A 6751-nucleotide genomic window follows, 5' to 3' on the forward strand; every position below is an offset into this window, starting at 1 on the left:
TTTCTTTACCGTGTTTTCTAGCAACAAAGTCTCTTTTATCATATCTTTTATTCTTAGGTTGTGGGCTATCAAGATCAATAGGTGGTTATATCTCAACATCATTATCTGGTTCTTTATCATTATTTGTTTGAGTGTCTTCAGGAACCTCATCATTGTCTTTTTCATTATCACTATGTGGATGTTCATTACCTGATTGAGTTTCAGCATCCGAGATAGAAGTTCCATTTTCATTATCAGGAGGTTTGTCTATTTCAAGTTCACTAGAAGCATGCAAAGTCCTATCATTTTTCTTTTTAGAAGAACTAGATGTAGTGGTGTTATTTCTTTGCGAATCTTGTTCAATTCTCTTTGGATGTCCCTCAGGATAAAGTGGTTCCTGAGTCATTTTACCTCCTCTAGTTGCAACTCTAACAGCAAAGTCATGTATATTATGATTCATTTCATCAAGTAATTCTCTTTGCGATTTAGCAACTTGTTCTAGCTGGGTTTGAACCATAGAGGCATGTTTTCCAACACCTCTAACATCATTTGAGATTCTAAATAACAAGTCACTCAAGCGAGCAATCATATAAGAAATATGTTTCAGTTGTTTCATAACATTTGCATTGAAGTGATCTTGCTTTCTAATGTAAGTATAAAATTCATAAAGGCATTGACTAGGATGTTTATTATGAGGATCATCACTATCATTGAATTTCATTAAAGATTTTACCTCTACCACCTTAGGTGGTGGTGGTGCTTCAAACCCATGTATTTCTTCGATAGGTGGTAAATTTTTAACATCCTCAACCTTAATACATTTTTCCTTCATAGATTTCTTCGCCTCTTGCATATCCTCAGGACTGAGATATAATATACCCCTCTTCTTCGGAATGGGTTTAGGCAGTGGTTCAGGAATAGTCCAATCATCATAATTTTTCAATATGTTATTCAATAGTTCTTCAGCTTGAGCAATAGTTCGTTCCCTGAGAACACAACCAGCACAACTATCTAGGAAGTCCCTAGAAGCATCGGTTAGTCCATTATAGAAGATATCAAGTATTTCAGTTTCCTTAAGAGGATGATTAGGAAAAGCATTAAGTAACTGGCAAAGCCTCCCCCAAGCTTGTGGGAGACTCTCATCTTTAGTTTGAACAAAGTTAAACATTTCCTGCAAGGCAGCTTGTTTCTTATGAGCAGGAATTTTTTTTAATAGAGAACCGGACCAAAGCATTGGCACTTAGTGAATACATGAACTCCTCAAACTATGGTCATCACCAAGAAGTGTCCCGATGATAACCCACAAGTATAGGGGATCGCAACAATTTTCGAGGGTAAGTATTTAACCCAAATTTATAGATTCAACACAATGGGAGCCAAAGAATATTTGAAGGTATTAGCAGCTGAGTTGCCAATTCAACCACACCTGGAGATTAATTATCTTCAACAAATTGATCAGTAGCAAAGTAGTTTGATAGTTTTGATAGTAGTGACAGCAGCAACGGTAACGGTAACAGTGATAGCAGTGATATTGTAGCAGTAACGATAACAGTAGCAATAGTACTAACTTAGCAAGAACAATATACGATAAATTCGTAGGCATTGGATCGGTGACTTGTTGGATGATATTCATCATGTGACAATTATAACCTAGGGCGATGCGGCACTAGCTCCAATTCATCGATATAATGTAGGCATGTATTCTGTAAATAGTCATACGTGCTTTATTGAAAGAACGTGCATGCCATCTTTTGTCCTACCCTCCCGTGGCAGCGGGGTCCATATTGGAAACTAAGGGATATTAAGGCCTCCTTTTAATAAAGAACTGGAACAAAGCATTAACACATAGTGAATACATGAACTCCTCAAACTACGGTTATGACCGAGAGTGGGCCTGGTCGTTGTCACTCTGGGGTTGTCGGATCATAACCGTAGTAGGTGACTATAACTTGCAAGATTGGATCTAGAACATGGATATAATGATGAATTCATAAATGGTTCAGATCTGAGTTCATGGCACCCAGGCCCAAAGTGACAAGCATTAAGCATAGCAAAGTCATAGCAACATCAATCTAAGAACATAGTGGATACTAGGGATCATGCCCTAACAAAACTAACTCGATTACATGATGAATCTCATCGAACTCCTCACCGACCAGCGAGCATACAAAGGAATTACTCACTCATGGTGGGGAGCATCATGGAATTGGCGATGGAGATGGTTGGTGATGACGAAGAACAAAGATCCTCCTCTCCGGATCCCCAAACGGACTCCAGATTTGTCCTCCCGAGGAAGAACAGGGCTTGACGGCGGCTCCATCTCGTGGATCGCAATAATTCTTTCTCCCTGATTTGTTTCTGGAATAATGTGATTTTATAGTATCAGGACCCCCAAGCGCGCTCTGGTGGGTCTTGGCTCCAAAAATTCTCTTTTATTCCATAAAAATTCCTCGCAAAGTTTCATTTCATTTTGAGAACTTTTATTTCTGCACAAAAACAACACCATAGTAGTTCTGCTGAAAATAGTGTCAGTTCTGGGTTAGTTTCATTCAAATCATGCAAATTAGAGTCCAAAACAAGAGGAAAAGCGTGAGAAAAAGTCAATATGTTGGAGACATATCACCCGACTATTGTCACTCTGGGTTGCCAGATCATAACATGTAGTAGGTGACTATAACTTGCAAGATAGGATCAAGAACTCATATATATTCATAAAAACATAATAGGTTCAGATCTTAAATCATGGCACTCGGGCCCTAGTGACAAGCATTAAACATAGCAAAGTCATATCAACATCAATCTTAGAACATAGTGGATACTAGGGATCAAACCCTAACAAAACTAACTCGATTACATGCTAAATATCATCCAACCCATCACCGTCAAGCAAGCCTACGATGGGATTACTCACGCACGACAGTGAGCATCATGAAACTAGATGAAACCCCGCGCGTTGCTACAGGACTTCTAAATTATACTTTTTGCAAGCAACTTGAAAGAAAGAAATTATAATACATGAAATAGAAAGAAACAAAGTTGATATGTCCTTTTGAATGTTGAATGATACATACATACATGGTATGGACTTGGACTCGACACTAACATGGCATAATCATGTATTTCTGTCCTTGGTAGTCAGGTTGGCTTCAAAGAGCATTGAAACAATTAAAGTTCATAAAGTGTACTGTTAACTTTGACTGAGTTCAAGACAAAGGCGCTTAAATTCACTTGTAACTAAATGTAAAATGTTTGTATAGTTAACCCTACTAAATAAAGAATAAATATGACCATATGAAATTGAGATTGTTTCTCGCTAATTCAAATCGCAAAAAAACGTAGTACTTTGTTCAAGAATAAATTATAATGATAACACATATTTTGGGGGTATGGAAAACAAATTGGAGCACTACTATTTGGCATTTAGCTCACTTTTTTTGCAACAACAAATGAATATGCATACTTCCTGCAAAAAGAATGAATGCTTATTTCACAGAAACTGTAAACATGTTTTCTTGTGCTTTAGAAGTGTATTGTGCTAGCAATACTCGATATGATTATTTAATAATAAGAAACGATATGAGAGGCTAAAGACACCAAAAAGTTAGGCATCAAGAGAGCAAGACATGAGCAGCCACATGTCATGATTTAAACATCCAAAGACATCATTAATAGAGGGCTAAGATATTTACCTCTTAATAAAGTTGCAAAGGGAGCTTGATATGAAACGTACATAACCTGCCTACTCAAATACTTATCTTATTTATTCCCGAGGAAGCAACAATTATAAATTAGAATTAGTAAACAATGGAACTTGGTATGTACTCTAAATTCAGTTAGCTAATAGAGGGCTAACACTTCAGGTTTACAATAGCTAAAAAACAATTACCTGCTATGACTTGGGATGTGCTTATCACCCTTAGCCAAAATTTAGGTGCACTTGAAACAGAAATTATAGTAAACTCGGAATGTAAAAAGAGAGGGGATATATCAACATGACACGGTAGGTAATTGAAATCTTCATGTTCACTTTAGGTACGAATTGCAACAGAACTTGATTACTCTAGGAAGACGACCATCCTTCAATAATATGTGCACAAATGAAAAATTATAAACCAAATCATGGAGAAATAAATGGCCCGACTCAAAATTATTTAAATATTTTGGTTCATAACCAATTCACCACTTCATCAAGGTTTAGCAATGTGCATGTGGAGACGGCAACATCTCCAGGTGAAGCTATCGGCCATGACAGTAAGGCAATAGGTAGTGCATGTGGGGGGCGGGATTATCATGCTTCAACCTGCGGGTTAATCGAGAGTAGACGCATATTAGGGCATAATCTGGTGTGTGGTTAATTACATAGAGACACTTCAACTCCACAAAGCAGAAAAAATCAAAACAAACTACAGAAGCAAGGGGGGATATTGGCTGGCATACCATATGTTGATCAATACATACATCTTGTGGCATGGCTGCATGCGTATAGTAGGCGAAAAGGCAGAGCCAGGGCGAGGCAGTTACACTCCCGGCATAGACATTGATGACTCGATTGTTGGCAGCAATGCAGCGTCGATCTTCAGTGGCGTCAGACAATTAGATCATTCGTATTTCCATAGCCACGGATAAAAAGATCAGATGAGGAAATTAGAGAAAAAATCTGATTATAGATCAGATGCAATCTATCAAACAGAACAACAAAAACTGATGGAGAGAAAACATACAGTTCCACGAAGAACCTCGGAGGCACACCACGAATTTGCTCCTCCTACTCCTCACAAACCTCAAACAGAGTGCAAGTGATGGATCTGTTCGTCCTTCTCCTTACTGATCTAAAAAATCAAAAGAAAAAGGACAACAAAATCTCACTCAAAACATTGTAGGAACATCCAATCGTCTCCGATGCGTGCTTCAGCGGCCGGCTCAGCAGGCCCACCACCGTGGATCGCGGGAACACCCAAAGGACCAGGCTGCGGAAGTAGCCCGACAGGATGGCCAGGCGTTGCCGCACATCCATGGAGATGCAGATGGTGGAGGTCTCGCTGGGACTGAGCTGACGCACGTGCGTCCATGTGCGCCAATGTGTTCTTGAACCGGAAGAACGGCCGGCCGTGCCCCTTTGATGCAGTAGCACCACCGACACACAACAAAATCTCACTCAGAACTTTGTACGAACATCTGATCCAAATGAAAGATTCAAGAATGAAAGAGGGAGAGGAGGAAGAATCAATGTGAGGAAGAAAAGAAGATTGAAGATGAAGAGGCAATGAGAAGATAAAAGGGGTGAGGTGAAGTGCCTCGTGGGGAGGAACCGAAGGAGTAATGAAGAGATGGGAATGGGGGTGATTATCACCACACAAATTATTTTTTTAGACATGGAGAGAGAGAGAGGGGCTGTTGGCCTTCGACTCTTGGGGAGAATATGACATTTTCTCCTGTGAGGGTGAGAAGCATGGGCTTTTTTCTACGTGGCTGGGTGTTGATCAGTTTTTACACCCGGTAATTAACTGCTGACCGGAACAGCTGCTGACATGGCACATGTGATTTGGCGGGATGGTTGCATGTCAAGAGAAATGAAGTAATGGACCTACTTGATGATGTGGATAGCTTGCATGTGAAGAGAAATATATTAGTGGGGATGAACTATTTAGGTATCATAGATCAGTGATGGAGGATGGTTGATAATGACGACGACGACGATTTCCACTCTCCGGAGTCCCGAACGGACTCCAGATCTGCCCTCCCGAGGAAGAACAGGAGGCGGCGGCGGCTCCGTATTGTAAAACACGATGAATCCTTCTCTCTGATTTTTTTTCTCCCCGAACGTGAATATATGGAGTTGGAGTTGAGGTCGGTGGAGGTCCAGGGGGCTCACAAGGACAGAGGGCGCGCCCTCCACCCTTGTGGCCAGGGTGTGGGTCCCCTTCAGTTGATTCTTTCACCAATATTTTTTGTTTATTTCAAAAGTGATCTCCGTGAAGTTTCAGGTCATTCCGAGAACTTTTATTTCTGCACAAAAATAATACCATGGCAATTCTGCTGAAAACAGCACCAGTCCGGGTTAGTTCCATTCAAATCATGCAAATAGAGTCCAAAACAAGGGCAAAAGAGTTTGGAAAAGTAGATACGATGGAGACGTATCAACTCCCCCAAGCTTAACCCATTGCTTGTCCTCAAGAAATTCAGTTGACAAACTGAAAGTGATAAAGAAAACTTTTACAAACTCTGTTTGATCTTGTCATTGCAAATATGTAAAGCCGGCATTCAAGTTTTTAGCAAAGATTATGAACTAACCATATTCACAATAATATTTAGGTCTCACGTTTACTCATATCAATGGCATAATCAACTAGCGAGGAATAATAATAAATCTCGGATGACAACACTTTCTCAAAACAATCATGATATGATATAATAAGATGGTATCTCGCTAGCCCATTCTGAGTTTGCAAAACATAAATGCAGAGCACACCTGAAGATCAAGGACTGGCTAGACATTGTAATTTATGGCAAAAGAGATCTATTTACAGTCATACTCAATATCAATTAATAACAATGCATACAAATGACAGTGGTGCTCTCTAACTAGTGCTTTTTATAAGAGGATGATGACTCAACATAAAAGTAAATAGATAGGCCCTTCGCAGAGGCAAACAGGGATTTGCAGAGATGCCAAAGCTCGAGTTTTAAAACAGAGATAAATATAATTTTGAGCGGTATGCTTTCATTGTCAACATAACAACCAAGAGATCTCGATATGTTCCATGCTACATAC

At 39.6% G+C, this 6751-nt stretch overlaps 1 long non-coding RNA gene across 1 annotated transcript; it reads right to left on the reverse strand.

Moving 5' to 3' along the window:
• Positions 1-2695: 2695 nt before the first annotated feature.
• LOC123088424 (uncharacterized) lies at positions 2696-5274 on the reverse strand. The gene is made up of 3 exons (XR_006441878.1): positions 4701-5274; positions 4417-4553; positions 2696-4279 (listed from the first exon to the last, which is right to left on the reverse strand). It is a non-coding gene; the product is annotated as an uncharacterized lncRNA (long non-coding RNA).
• Positions 5275-6751: the final 1477 nt, after the last annotated feature.

Source organism: Triticum aestivum, chromosome 1B (genome assembly GCF_018294505.1).
Source record: "Triticum aestivum cultivar Chinese Spring chromosome 1B, IWGSC CS RefSeq v2.1, whole genome shotgun sequence".
NCBI classification, from domain to species: Eukaryota; Viridiplantae; Streptophyta; class Magnoliopsida; order Poales; family Poaceae; genus Triticum; species Triticum aestivum.